Source organism: Hemicordylus capensis, chromosome 2 (assembly GCF_027244095.1).
Source record: "Hemicordylus capensis ecotype Gifberg chromosome 2, rHemCap1.1.pri, whole genome shotgun sequence".
Classification (NCBI taxonomy): domain Eukaryota; kingdom Metazoa; phylum Chordata; class Lepidosauria; order Squamata; family Cordylidae; genus Hemicordylus; species Hemicordylus capensis.
Window position 1 is genome coordinate 48,715,917 of NC_069658.1, and position 15,645 is coordinate 48,731,561.

Sequence of the window (15,645 nt, forward strand, 5' to 3'; positions counted from 1 at the left end):
TGCCCTAGCACATGAATTTGCCTATTTGTACCCCACCTCCAAAAACATGTTTAGAGCACTCAGGAACCCAGAGAACTCTCAGAAACTACCCTTGACCCAAGGAGAAAAGACCATGTTCCCACACTTACACAGACCTATACCATGCTGGTTCTTCAGCCTGCAAGTGGTCATGCTGCGCCACTTCTTTTTCCTGCCTTTTTGCTCTACCCCTGCAAGGAGGTCTGCCCACGAATTTCCCTGCAAGTGTCATGAACACACCAATGGATTGGGACCGGTAATACTAACTTCCTATCCCTTTAAAATTCACTTCTTTCTCTTTCCTCCTTTAACCCCACATTTTAGTCCTTTCTCCAGTAAGCCTTAAGTTGATTCATTGACAATTTGGACCTTAATCCAAAATGCCTCCTTAGTGATCAGCCACCCCTCCCGCTAAAGAGTTAACCAGAAGTGAACCCTGTCTTGACTGCCAGACTGGCGAACTCCAGGGCTCAGCCAATCAGCACACCAGGTGGGTGGGTCCTAAAGAGCTGTTGGGAGGGAAAAGGCAGTTCTTTGTTAGAGAAGGACATGTGGACAGGAAGGATGGCTGCAGGAAAATGACTCTGCAAGTCCTGGAAAGCCAGGAGGGCAGGAGGCTCGGATCTCAACCAGGGTTTAATGAGTTCAAGAAAAGGAAGCCTAGACTTTGGCTTTGAAAGTTTAGGGCAGGAGAAAGTGGTTTAGTAAGACTTTGCGTTAGAAGCTATATTCCCTTTGTGTGTGTGTTTTGCATATTCCTGATACTGTTCTATTATTACCTACAACGTAATTGAAATAAGAAACAACAGCCTACACTCCATACTCCTAAAGGTAAAGTGTGCCTTTATGGCAGACATCCCCAAACCGCGGCCATCCAGATGTTGCTGAACTACAACTCCCAGCATCCCTAGACACAATTTTTTGTGGCTGGGTATGCTGGAAGTTGTAGTTCAGCAACATCTGGAGGGCCGCAGTTTGGGGATGCCTGCTTTACGGTGTCGACTCCTGGTGACCACAGAGCCTTGTGGTTGTCTTTGGTAGAATACAGCAGGGGGTTACCATTGCCATCTCCCACACAGTATGAGATGATGCCTTTCAGCATCTTCCTATATCGCTGCTGCCCGATATAGGTGTTTCCCATTGTCTGGGAAACATACCAGAGGAGATTTGCACCGGGGACCTCTGGCTTACTAGTCAAGTAATTTCTCCTAGGGCATAGCAAAAGGCTCTGTATGCATTTAAGTGTGCTTTTGCATTTTCCTACATACCTGTTCTTTGCAACCAAGATTTTTAAAGTGTGCCACCCCAACATCATTCGGGGTGCTTTTGAAGTATTCTTGTAACCTACTAAGTATTTTTATCTGTAACTAAAAGCTGAGTAAGCCTCTGATGGAAGCAGTCTGTAGAACTTGAATAAAATGGTTTTTCTTTTTGTTCTTTTATTTTACAAGCCTCTCAGAGTTGGTTTTTTTACTCAGGAAAGGGGGAGGGGCTAAAGGGTGATTTATCTGGTGCTAACACATCTCAGGTGTTCAGCAGCTATCAGTTTTCTCACCACATGTAGGCTTGCATGTGGAAGTTTTTTGTACTTGTCTAATAGCAAAATAGAGTTTTCCCTGGGATTCCACCCCAAACCCAGGGAGGTTCAAGCTCTGTAATAAAGAGGGGTGGTGGTGGCAGGCATTTTTGAACCTACCAAAAATACAGAAGAGTTTTAGGGAAAGCCTAGACAGGTAGCTCAGCAGGGATAATTCAGCACTTCTATTCTCACAGAAGCTTGCTCTGAGACAAAGGCTTTAATCCTCTACAGCCTCTATGTGAGGTTCTTGTTATTACTGCTAGTTACAATTTTATTGCTTTACCTTATCACCTTTCAATGTTCCTGTACCCATGAACATCCCCACCCAAATAATAAGCAGTTCCATTAATATGACTATAGGTGTGGTGATCAATCTTCTACTTGAACTTCAAATGAATAATTATGTTGCAAATGTATATACTAAGATTCATTGTGATCATGTTGTGTTGCTCCTTGCTCTCTGAGGGTGGGGGGCAGTATGGGTGGTGGTAGTGTTTAGAAGAAATGATGTGTAACTAATGACATGCTAAGCAGTGCCAGTAAAGGTGGGAGAGCCACTAAGCAAGTATAGATGTATTTTGTCACTCCTCACATAATGACAGCTTTTCCCTGTTCTCAGATTAAGGTTACCAGATTTGATTAGTGCTAAACAACAAAATATCTAAGGGTATGTTCTCATTGCTATCAATAGGAACATAGGAAGCTGCCATATATGGAGTCAGATTATTGGTCCATCTCGCCCAGTATTGTCTACACAGACTGGCAGCAGCTTTTCCAAGGTTGCAGGCAGGAATCTCTCTCAGGGATGCCAGGGAGGGAACTTGGACAGGAATCTCTCTCAGCCCTATCTTGGAGATGCCAGGGAGGGAACTTTGAACCTTCTGATTGGAACCTTCTGCTCTTCCCAGACTCACTCAATCCCCTAAGGGAAATATCTCACACATCAAGTTTCCCTTTCATATGCAATCAGGGTGGACCCTGCTTAGCTAAGGGGATAAGTTATGCTTGCTACCACAAGACCAGCTCTCGATGAGATGTATGTGCTCAGAACCACTGGAAGAGCACGATTAAGTACATTTTCAGGAGTGATTTTAAAATTATTATTATTATTTATTTGATTTGAGCCATTCCAAAATGGCTCAAGGCAGTTTACAATTAAAACAAACCACTAAAACAGTAAAGAGCTAAAACAAATTTAAAAACAATATAACAACAATTTAAAAACATTTTTACAACAATTAAACAATTACAGTGATTAAAATCCTGAAAGCGGGTTTTTTATTTTAAAATAAACCAGATATTAAACCCCCCAAAATTTAGGAAGCTGAGAAAGCTTGGGTGAAAAGATGGGTTTTCAGGTGGTGTTTGAAAATTGCCAGAGATGGGGAGGATCGTATCTCAGCAGGGATCGCATTCCACAATCTCGGAGCAGCAACCGAGAAGGCCCGTCTCTGTGTAGCCACCAAACGAGTTGGCGGTAACTGGAGACGGACCTCCTCAGATGACCTCAATGGGCGGTGGGGCTCATAATGAAGAAGACGCTCTCTTAGATACCCAGGGCCTAAGCTGATTAGGGCTTTGTAAGTTATAACTAGCACTTTGTATTTTGTCCAGGAACCTATTGGCAGCCAGTATAACTCCATCAGTAAAGGAGTAACGTGGTCTCTCCGAGATGATCCAGAGACCAACCTGGCTGCCACGTTCTGAACCAACTGAAGTTTCCGGACTACGTACAAAGGCAGCCCCCATATAGGCACCCCCCATTACAAACGGACTACATACAAAGGCACCCCCCATTACAAAAGTCAAGTCTGGAGGTCACCAACAGATGTACCACTGTTTTGAGGTCGTTGATCTCAAGAAACAGGCGCAGCTGGTGTATCAGCCGAAGCTGATAGAAAGCACCCCTGGCCACCGCCTCAACATGAGCAACCAGGGAGAGGTGTGAATCTAGAAGTACTCCCAGACTGCCAACATGTTCCTTTGGGGAAGTGTGACCCCATCTAGAACACGTAGATCGACATCGTCTTTAGAGTTCTGACCCCGCACAATAAGTACCTTTTTCTTGTTTGGATTCAGCTTCAGTTTATTCTCCCTCATCCAGCCCATTACTGCTTCCAGACAGGCATTTAGGGAGGATATGCCAGCTCCTGAGGAAGTTGACATGGAGAAGTAGATCTGGGTGTCATCAGCATACTGGTAACACCCAGCTCCAAATCCCCTGATGATCTCTCCCAGAGGTTTCATGTAGATGTTAAAAAGCATTGGATAAATACAGAGCCTTGAGGGACACCATACTTAAGCTCAGATTTTGAAGAGCAACAGTCTCCAATTGACACCATCTGGAATCTATCCGAGAGACAGGAGCAGAACCACTGTAAAACAGTGCGTCCCACCCCCAACACCCTCAGACGTTCCAGAAGGATACTATGGTCGATAGTGTTGAAAGCCACCGAGAGATCCAAAAGGACCAACAGAGTCACACTTCCTCTGTCAATTGCCAATTGGAGATCATCCATCAGGCTGACCAAAGCAGTCTCCACCCCATAGCTCGCCCGAAAACCAGTTTGAAATGGGTCTAGATAATCAGTTTCCTCCAAGACCGCCTGGAGCTGAGAGGCCACCATCCTCTCAATTACCTTGCCCAGCCATAGGAGGTTGGAAACAGGCCTATAATTGCTCATCTCTGAGGGATCTAATGCAAGCTTCTTTAGAAGAGGTCTAATGATTGCCTCCTTAAGACAAAGAGGCATCCTGCCCTCCCTCGGAGAAGCATTTATGATATCCACCAGGCTGTTTACAACAACTTCCCTGCTAGATTGAACAAGCCATGTTGGACAAGGGTCAAGAGAACAAGTGGTACGCCTCACCGCTCCAAGCAGCTTGTCCACATCCTCTCGAGTCACAAACTGAAACCGATCCAGTCGAATCACATAAGAGGAGTCGTTGGGCACCTCCAGCTCAGACATCAAATTAATTGTGGCGTCTCCATCTAGGTTGACCCAAATCCGAGAGATTTTATCTGGGGGAAACTCTTTAAACACATCAAAGCGGGTAACTGATGACTCCAAATTCTGGTTCAAGGGAGGGGGGGCAGATACTAACCCCCTCACAACCCTGAACAACTCCTCTGGACATGAATTTGCAGGGGCAGCACGGGCAGAAAAGAACCGCCTCTTTGTCGCACGTATTGCCTGAGCATAGATCTTTAGATGTGCTCTATGTCGCAGTCTGTCAGATTCGAGTCGAGTTTTCCTCCACGTGCGCTCCAGTTGCCTACCTTACCGCTTCAGTCCCCATAGATCTTCCGTATACCCAGAGGCCAAATTTGAAGAGGGTCGGAGGGGATGCTTGGGAGCAATCGTGTCTACTGCCCTGGTGAGCAAGTTGTTCCAATTCTCAACCAGGGCATCAACAGGATCACCAGCAAAGCCAACATTAACTCCCTCCAAGGCTTCTTGGAATCTTAGTGGATCCAATAACCTCTTTGGGTGGACCATTCTAATGGGCCCCTCGCCCCTGTGGAGGTGGGAAGTGGTTGTAAGTCCAACCTTAACCAGATGGTGGTCCATCCATGACAATGGGGAAATCACAAGAGTCTCCACACACAGAACACCACCCTGATCAGAGTAAAAGACCAAATCAAGCGTGTGACCTGCAATATGCGTTGGTCCAGAGACCACTTGGGATAGGCCCATAGTTGTCATGTCCGCTATGAACTCCCAAGCTACCCTGGACAGATTGGTCCCGAAATGAACATTGAAGTCCCCCAGCACCAAGAGTCTGGGAGACTCCAATACGAGTTCCGCAACCAAGTCCGTGAGCTCAGTAAGGGATTCTGCTGGGCAGTGGGGCGATTGGTACACCAACAGAAGTCCCAATCTATCCCTGGTCCCAAAACTCAAGTACACACATTCAATATGGTCCGATACTCTGGTAAATCAGATGCTATCCTTATAGGCCACGGCCACCCCACCTCCCCACCCACGTCCCCTCACCTGCTCCTCTACAGAATATTAATAATAATAATAATAATAATAATAATACCCCCAGTGAGGCACTACCTTGACGTGGTTGTGGGGCTTGTGTGCTCTGATGAATGTGAGAGCTATGCCAGAAGTCCAACCATACTGGACAGGTCTCACCAGAGGAGCCAGACAAAGAGTGCCTCTCCCATCAACAATATGGTGAGACATAACTTTAATAAATCTATACCGGATCGGTCGTCACCCGGGTCAACAAGGACCGCACCAGGTGCTATAGTCCCTGGACATCTGGTGGCAAGTGGACTACAGGACTCAGGATCTTCAGTTGAGCAATCAGGGCTGGAGACAGCAAAGCTACTGGAAGAAACGTCGCTTAACCGAAAAAAATATACCAAAAAAGGCCAACAAGGAAATAATGAACTGCTATTACAAGTCTAGTCCAACTAGAAGAGGTTATTTAAAAAGAATGTACCAAATTTGGAAAGAGAAGCATCCAGATACAGAAATAACAGAACAAAGGCTAGCAGACCAGAGAAGATTCATAATAAGAAATAAAGTATTCACAGGAGTTGAGCTGGAAGAACTGCAAAGAGCAACACAGGCTCAAGATATGGAAGAAGAATTACCACCAACTGAAGCAGTTGCTCAGGCGCAGATGGAGGAGGTGTTGGAAATAGAGGATACCACTGTTGCTGAACTGTTTCAAAATCAAAACCAGGCACCAACCCCTTTGCCTTCACCTCAAAAACCCAAATGCCGTTTAACAGAAAAGCAACAAAAACTAAAGCAAAAAATACCTGAGTACATGAACCAAACAACCACCAGGGTTCAACTTCCAGCTCTAAAAACAGTTGCCAAAAAACAACTTGCTCAGGCATTAAAAGATGTCAATGCTGCACTTGCAGAAATAACAACCAATAATCTGCAAGAAACAAACCAACTAATGTACAGTGCAGCAACAATAACAACACAAGAGCTCGGATATAAGATCAGTGGACCTGTCAAAAAAGAAAGCAGTACATCACCTAAATGGAAGATTCGATTAGAAAATAAAATCTCCAGGCTTAGATCAGATGCTAGTAAATTGAAAGATATGAAAGACAAGAAGCTGAAGAATGAAAACACCAAACAGTATCTGATCCAAAAATACCACCTAGATTCAAGGAAAATTAGAGAAGTCCTGGAAATAATAAAGCAGCAAATAAGAGCAGTGTCAAAGAAGATTAGCAGGTATGAAGCCAGAATTACACAACACAGGCAGAATCTCCCATTCCAGTCGAATCAGAGACGTTTCTACCAAAGCATGGAAGGAGAAACTGCAAGAAACCTAGAAACACCAAATAAAGAAGAAACAGTGCAATTCTGGGGGAAATTATGGGACAATCCAAGAGATTATAATAAAAAAGCAGGCTGGATGAAAGAGGTGAAAAAATGTAACCAACAAATGCAAGACCTAATAATAACACCATAATTAATAAGTGAAAGAGCAAAGGAAATTAAAAATTGGACTGCGCCAGGCGACGATGAACTGCATGGCTTTTGGTTTAAACACCTAACAAGCCTTCATAAACAACTATCAAAACAGTTCAATCACATTATGAAAGGCGGTGATATTGAACAATGGCTAACAACTGGGAAAACTCATCTCATCATGAAAGACCCAGCAAAAGGTGCAGTTCCAAGTAATTATAGACCGATAACCTGCCTGCCAACCATGTTCAAATTATTAACTGGAATAATAGCAGATGAAGTGATGCAACACTTATTAACTAACAAACAGCTTCCAGTTGAACAGAAAAGAAATTGCCCAAACACCAGAGGCACAAAAGACCAGCTGCTGCTTGACAAAATGATTTTAGAAAGTTGCAAGAGAAGAAAAAGAAATCTAAGTGTTGCATGGATTTGACTACAAGAAAGCCTTCGATTCATTGCCTCACACATGGATACTAAAATGTTTAGAAACAACTGGTGTCAGCAAAAACATTCAGATATTTATTTAAAAAGCAATGAGCATGTGGAGTACCCAGTTAACAATCAATGGTGAGGCACTTGGAGAGATTAGCATTAGAAGAGGCATTTTCCAAGGGGACTCACTATCCTCTCTGTTGTTTGTAATCGCCATGACCCCACTTTCACAAATACTAAACAAAACAGGCCTCAGATACCAAACATCTAAAACATCAAGTCAAATCAACCATCTGCTGTACATGGGCGATCTGAAGTTGTATGGAAAGTCCCAGTCAGAAATCGAATCACTGATAAACACTGTCCGTCTATTCAGTTGCGATATAGCAATGGAGTTTGGACTAGACAAGTGTGCTGCATTAATAATGAACAGAGGGAAAATAACAAAAACAGAAGGAATAGAACTGCCCAATGGAAGCAACATCAAGAACCTGGAAGAGAAAGAACCTTACAAATACTTGGGCATTCTCCAGGCTGCTAACATCGCACACACTGAAGTTAAAACAAAAATTGGAAGTGAATACATCAGGAGAGTCAGAAAAATCCTCAAGTCCAAACTCAATGGCGGGAACATCATACAAGCCATAAACACCTGGGCTATACCTGTTATTAGATACACTGCAGGAATAATAGACTCCGGTCTATTATTCCTGCAGTGTATCTAATAACAGGTATAGCCCAGGTGTTTATGGCAGGTGTTTTTACCCAGGCAGAGCTAGAGATGCTAGATCGTAAGACCAGGAAAATAATGACCATCCATCATGCTCTGCACCCCCGCAGTGATGTAGATAGGCTCTACCTCCCTCGCAGCTCAGGTGGAAGAGGAATGCTGCAAGTCCATCAAACAGTAGAGGAGGAGAAAAGAGGCCTTGAAGAATATATCAAGGACAGTGAAGAAGATGCACTTCAAATGGTCAAGAACGCGAAACTATTCAACACCACCAATGAAACAAAACAGGCCTACAAGAAAGAACAAGTCAAGAACTGAGCAGAAAAATGGAGAAATAAGCCCCTGCATGAAAATCAGACATCACCAAGACCTGGCAATGGTTTAAGAATGGCAACTTGAAGAAAGAAACAGAGGGTTTAATACTGGCTGCACAAGAACAGCCACTAAGAACAAATGCAATAAGAGCAAAAGTCGAAAAATCCACAACAAACAGCAAGTGCCGCCTTTGTAAAGAAGCAGATGAAACAGTGGACCATTTAATCAGCTGTTGTAAGAAGATCGCACAGACTGACTACAAACAAAGGCATGACAAGGTAGCAGGGATGATACACTGGAACATCTGCAAAAAATACAAGCTACCTGTAGCCAAGAATTGGTGGGACCATAAAATTGAAAAAGTTGAAGAAAATGAAGATGTAAAAATATTATGGGACTTCCGACTACAAACAGACAAACATCTGCCACACAATACACCAGATATAACTGTAGTGGAGAAGAAAGAAAAACAAGTTAAAATAATCGACATAGCAATACCAGGGAATAGCAGAATAGAAGAAAAAGAAATAGAAAAAATAACCAAATACAAAGATCTACAAATTGAAATTGAAAGGCTGTGGCAGAAGAAGACCAAAATAATCCCAGTGGTAATTGGCGCCCTGGGTGCAGTTCCAAAAGACCTTGAAGAGCACCTCAACACCATAGGGGCCACAGAAATCACCATCAGCCAATTACAAAAAGCAGCTTTACTGGGAACAGCCTATATTCTGCGACGATATCTATAACCATTGACAATAAAATTCTGGCATCCCAGGTCCCTGGGAAGGACTCGATGTCTGGATAAAACAAACCAGTCAATAACACCTGTCTGACTGTGTAAACAAGCAATAATTAATAAATAAATAAATTGATTTCTATACCGCCTTTCCAAAAATGGCTCAGGGCAGTTTACACAGAGAAATAACAAACAAATAAGATGGAACCCTGTCCCCAAAGGGCTCACATTCTAAAAAGAAACATAAGATAGACACCAGCAACAGTCACTGGAGGTACTGTGCTTGGGGTGGATAGGGCCAGTTACTCTCCCTCTGCTAAATAAAGAGAATCACCACGGCAAAAAGGTGCCTCTTTGCCCAGTTAGCAGGGGTTATATTCTGTAGAGAATATTCTGGAGGGGGAAGCTGGGACCAAACTGGACCACTAGCCTCCCCCAACCAAGTCTCAGTAATACATACCAGGTCGACCCCTTCATCCCTGATCAAATCATGGATGAGTTTAGATTTATCTTGGACCGACCTGGCATTACAGAGGAGCAGGGGAAAGCTATGTGGGTTGTTGGCAGTGTTTCCCGAGGTCAAAGAGCTGGCAGGACAGCCAGAAGCGAAGACAGCTATTAAATTTCTGACTACCCTTCCCCTGGAATGGTCCGCTGACCTGCCAACGTTACTTCTTCTATTCCTCACCACCACCAGGATAGCTGCCCCATTGTCAACAAAGGCATCCCCTGTCCCCCCATCTCCAGACGAACCCAAACACATTACACCAACTTCAACCCAAGTCTGAAACAGCTTAAAACTAATTAAACAGAAGCCCCCTCGCCCTCGTTCTCCCCTGAAGTGGCTCCTCCAAAGGGGCAACCCCCTTTGGTGTCACCCGTTTGGTGGTGGGCGGGCTGCCACAAGGAGCCTTCCTATAAAGCCCAAAACTGAGCAGGTGACCCGAGGAACAGCTGAGTCACTCAGGGGCTGGTCCCAATCCTGCCCACACTTCCCGCAGATGTTAACCTGAGGCTGCAGCCCCACAGGGGAAGCGCAGGCAGGCAGGCAGGCAACAGCAAGAGGAACCCCAGCACCCACCTGGTCTCACTCCAGGCAGCACTGGGTGGGAGGTAGATGGACTCTCCCTTTCCCTCTCTGCTGGGTTTCTAACACCCTGAGTCACAAGGAGCCTTCCTATAAAGCCCAAAACTGAGCAGGTGAATAGCTTTATTGCCCACAAATTACTATTCTGCGTGGTTTACAATGCCTCAGTTCATAGGCAAAGTTATTCATCATTAGTGGCTACTATGTTCTCTAGTCAGTACAGGAAAGGATGCTCCCTCATTTGTCTATTTTGGATCTATTTTGTAATAAAATGGTGTATGGTAGATCTTCAGGTAGAACTCATCTATGCTCACATGGCACAAAAATGATATGAAAGTCAAAATGCAAAGATAAATCCACCTTCCCAAATGGCCACCAATCAAAATAAAAATCTTGAGGATTTTCAGTTGGAGCCAAAGATACTGAATGCCAGTGGATATTGAAAGTTTGAGGCAAACTACTATTCCTTGAAAAATCTTACACACTGTTAACTGGAACAAAAGAGAGTGATATGATTTTAGGGCAACATGGCTTTCATTTATTGTGTTTGTCAAGATGAGTCTTATTATCATGAACAAACAAGTGAGTCAATCTAGTAATTTAAATCATTTTGTTTGTTTTTAAGACAGGAGCTCTCAAACTTGGATCTCCAGGTGATGATGCCATTGTGGCTGACATGATGATGGGAAATAGAAGTTTGAGACCCCTTGTTTAAAAAACAGACACTTGCTCTTCACATTTACCTGCCTCAGAATGACTGTGAATGCCACTCTTGTGGCATAGAAGGCCCTATAATTGTACTTCCAGTCCAGAAGCTTGACATATAGATATTTTTAATATTACTACCCATTTTCTCTCTTTTGTGGTATAGAACCAATTTCTTTTCAACAGTTTGAACCATCTAACTCTTTAAATGCCCCTGCTAACTTAGCAAAGAGGCACCTTGTAAACGTGGTGATTATCTTTATTTAGCAGTGGGAGAGTAACTGGCCCTATCCACCCGCAGCAGTGACAGTTGCTGGTATATATCTTCATTCATTCAATTTCATTCATTCGATTTCTATACTGCCCTTCCAAAAATGGATCAGGGTGGTTTACACGGAGAAATAACAAACAAATAAATAAGATGGAACCCTGTCCCCGAAGGGCTCACAATCTAATGTTTCTTATCTTATCTTATGTTTCTTTTTAGATTGTGAGCCCTTTGGGGACAGGGATCCATCTTATTTGTTTGTTTCTCTGTGTAAACCACCCTGAGCCATTTTTGGAAGGGCGGTAGAGAAATCGAATGAATGAATGAAGATAAAAGTTATAAAAGTTCCGGTTAAAAAATCAAACACGTTCTTTCTTCTCTGGACTTCTTTGCATTCTAAACTGCCTAAGTATTCAGCATTATATACAAGAACTGTGTCAAAGGTCTAAAAGGCTGCATTGAAGTCCAGCTTGTGAAAACATTGTAAGATTGTACACTGTACTACTATACACAACCCAATACACACTAATACACTAGAAATGCTACGGCTGCTATCTTGAGGCAGAACAGAAAATAAACATCTACCCTAGAAATCGGTTTCTGAGCACCAAGACTGCCAACTGAAGCAGGGATGTTTCTGCCTCAGTGGTGTGGTGTGATGAAAAGAAAGCTGATTGGCTCTCCGGCCTCTGGTGAGACTATTCCATGGTTACAGCAGAGAGAGCAGGGCTTGAGCTAGTATAGGAACCTTCTCACTGTATGATATTGTGGAGCAAAGAAAAAGCAGCTTTTTGTAAAGCAACCTAAACTTAACTAATGTCAAATAGTGAGTTAATTTGCCACTGGCCTACCTGAAGCATGATAATTTTAGCAAATCTTTTGTATCTGCCTAGCTCTTCAACTTTCCCCCCACTCTGATATTATTTGAGGAAGTACCCGATCCTTCTCTGCAAATTTCCCTTCTGTGCTGAGAAAATTATTTAAACACTTTCAGACAGCTTGACTCTCAAGACCTATTGCTTATGATGATAAATTAGAGCATGAAATATATACTCCAAATAGAGTAATGTCCTGTGGAAATCCAAGGATTAAGGGTTTGGGAGTTTCATATTTTCAGCTACTGTGTTGAAACTACTACTGTTTCAACACAGTAGTTGAACACAGTACTATTTCAACTACTGTGTACATTATGTGCCATTCTTGTGCATATATTATTAATACAAATTAAATTAAACCCTTTTGATGTGTTTTAGAAAACCAAAGTAACTCCATTTTACTTAGAATACCAAAGCATCTCCAAGTTTGCTTAGAAAACCTAATTCTAACTTAAAGTAACCCCAGCCAAGCTCAGAGACATACGGCCAATGTCATTATCTCTCTCCACTAAAAAGTATCTATGAAACTTGGTTCTCACAAGATTCTCATTGTTCCTTGCTGACAAGTTAATAAAACAGGATGTAACCAAATAAGGAGTGATCACCAGATGAACAATGAATCATTCGCATGCGTACTAGATACTTAGTCCACCATTTTACTGCCACGTATACTATGTCAGCATCATTCAGATTGTCTGTATAAATGTAAGATGCACCTATAACCAATTTGTATTCAATGTGGAGCGTGAGCCCCATTGTCTACTTGCTTCTGCAGAGCATTAAACCAAGCCTCTAATTGATTCCCACTGTGTCTGTTTGATTGGCTTAAGGCGGACCCAGGGAGGAACTGAATTCACATCACTTTCACCCCTCAGATCGAATAGGGGGGAAAGGCCACTGCTCTTTATTTAAGAATATTGTTTATGTTTGTATTATGTAACCCACTTTTTAACCCTTATCAGGCTGTCATGGCAGCTTCCAAAATGAATAAATAATAAAACATAAAATACAAATAATAAGCAGGAAAGGTTTGAATAATTCAGCCACCCAGACCAAGCAACCTACAAAATACAATATTTAAATCTTCCTTTTGAACACGATTAAAAAACCTCACCTGATGGACTCTGCTGCAAATTGGTGCCACCCCACAGAAAGCTCTGATTTTGGCCTTTAATACCAGTGGGATTCAGTTCAGGTTTCATTTGTGGGCCAGAACAAATGAGGGCATTTATATGGGAGCAGATGTTCCTTGAGATAACCTAAACACAGACTGCTTAGTGGTCAATACCAGTACTGTACCTTAACTTGTGGCCCAGATAAAAATTGGCTGGATAGGCCTGTCAAATTTTGTGTAAAATACGTTAGCAGAAAAAATCCCTAGGATAGGGTTTCTCAAACTTGTGTCCCTAGATAATGCTGGACTAAACTTCCTTCATCATCAGCTTATCATCCCAGCCTTTGGCCATTTTGATTGGCGATGGAAGCTGAAGTCCAACATCTGGAGACACAAGTTTGTGAACTACTGCCCTGGAGTGTCCCTAGTTGTGGTTAAATCCTGCCACTGGCCAACATCTAGATCAGGGATTCTCAGCGTTGGGTCCCCAGATGTTATTGGACTTCAGCTCCCATAATCAGCCCCAGTGGCCTTTGGAGACACCCTTATCTAGATGATGATTGATGATTAATAAAAATTTTATTTGTTAGCCACCCCATAATAACAAGGATTAAAACATACAACAAAACCACATAACACATTAAATTATAACAGACCATAAAAGGTGAGAAGAAAATACAAAGCAACTTAAAAATTCATTTAAAAATGAGTTACAAATCAAATCTGAAAATCAGAATTTAAAAGGCCTGGGTGAATTAAAAAAAAGTCTTTCTTTACCTGGTGTCTAAAATAACAAAGTGAACCTCACTGGGGAGGCTATTCCATAAACTGGGTTAAACTACCAAAAATACCACCTCCCTGGTAGCCAATACCCTTACCTCGTTTGGCAGGGGCACCTGGAGGAGGGCCTCTGAAGAAGATCTTGGTTCGGGTTGGGACATATGGGGCGAGGCACTTTCTCAGGTAACCCGGTCTCAAGTCATTTAGGGCTTTTAAGGTTAAAACAAAAACTTTGAATTGGGCCTGGAAATGGACTGGGACTCTGTGCAGCTGACAAAGCACTGGCATAATATGATCAAAACATCCAGTTAATAATCTTGCAGCCCTATTTTGTACCAGCTTCAGTTTCTGGATAGTTTTCAAAGGCAGCCCCACATTGCAGTAATCCAAGCGAGAGGTTACCAGAGCATGAGTAACTGTGGCTAAGCTATCTCTGACCAAGTAAGGTCGCAGTTGGCATATCAGCCGAAGCTGATAAAAGGCACTCTTAGCTACAGAGGCCACATGAGTCACTAGTGACAGGGATGATGAGAGTTGTTGTCCAACAACAGCTGGCAAGCTGAAGCTATACAGTAGGGGTGTCTGGAGGTTTGAGGGTTTGGGGGTTCGGGATCGAACCGAAAACACCAAGTTTCTGGGCAAAGTACAAGGTTTTGGTTATAACCTATAAAGCCCTAAACACCTTGGGCCCTGGGTATTTAAGAGAACGTCTTCTTTGCTATGAACCACACCGCCCATTGAAATCATCTGGAGAGGTTTGTCTGCAGTTGCCACCAGCTTGTCTGGTGGCTACTCGGAGACGGGCCTTCTCCATTGCTGCCCCAAGGCTTTGGAGCACACTTCCTGCTGAAATAAGAGCCTCCCCATCTCTTACAACTTTTTAAAAGGCAGTCAAGACGCATTTGTGTTTTAATAGTTTTAACATTTTAAATTGTAATTGTTGAAATGTTTTAATCTTTTTATTGGTCGTTTTTATTGTTTTCTCGTAAACCCGCCAGAGAACTTGTGTTTTGGATGATATAAAGATGTGTTAAATAAATCAAGCAAGCAAGCAAGCACATGACACTAGAAGCTAGCAGTAGTTAGCAATGTGGAAAGCCATCAAAATCTTCCACTGTTCATAAAGGCACGTACATCTTGCTTTTTAGGATGTAAGGGAGCCGTAATCCTTTCCTGTTCCAGTCAGGGTGGGGCCTGTCCATTTCAAAGTGCCAAAAGATTCCTCCTGAAGGGAAGGTACCCAAGACTAATCTGGGGGGGAATTCCTTTTGTTCGAAAGGATAAACGGCAAGATCAAAGAACTATCCTAGATGTTTTTAAAGTGGGGGGGCGGCAATAATCTTTAACCACTCAGACTACTAGTTGCTTTGAAGAGAGTAAGACAAGAGTAGCACAATTGCCGTAGGTGAGACAGGTAGGTAATCCTTCATGGGCGTGGGGGACACCTCCTGTGCAGGTACAGACACATAATATAAAACTCATGACATTTATTTCATAATATGAGTTGACCCCATAATTTTATTATGCAACCATTCTGGAAAGTACAG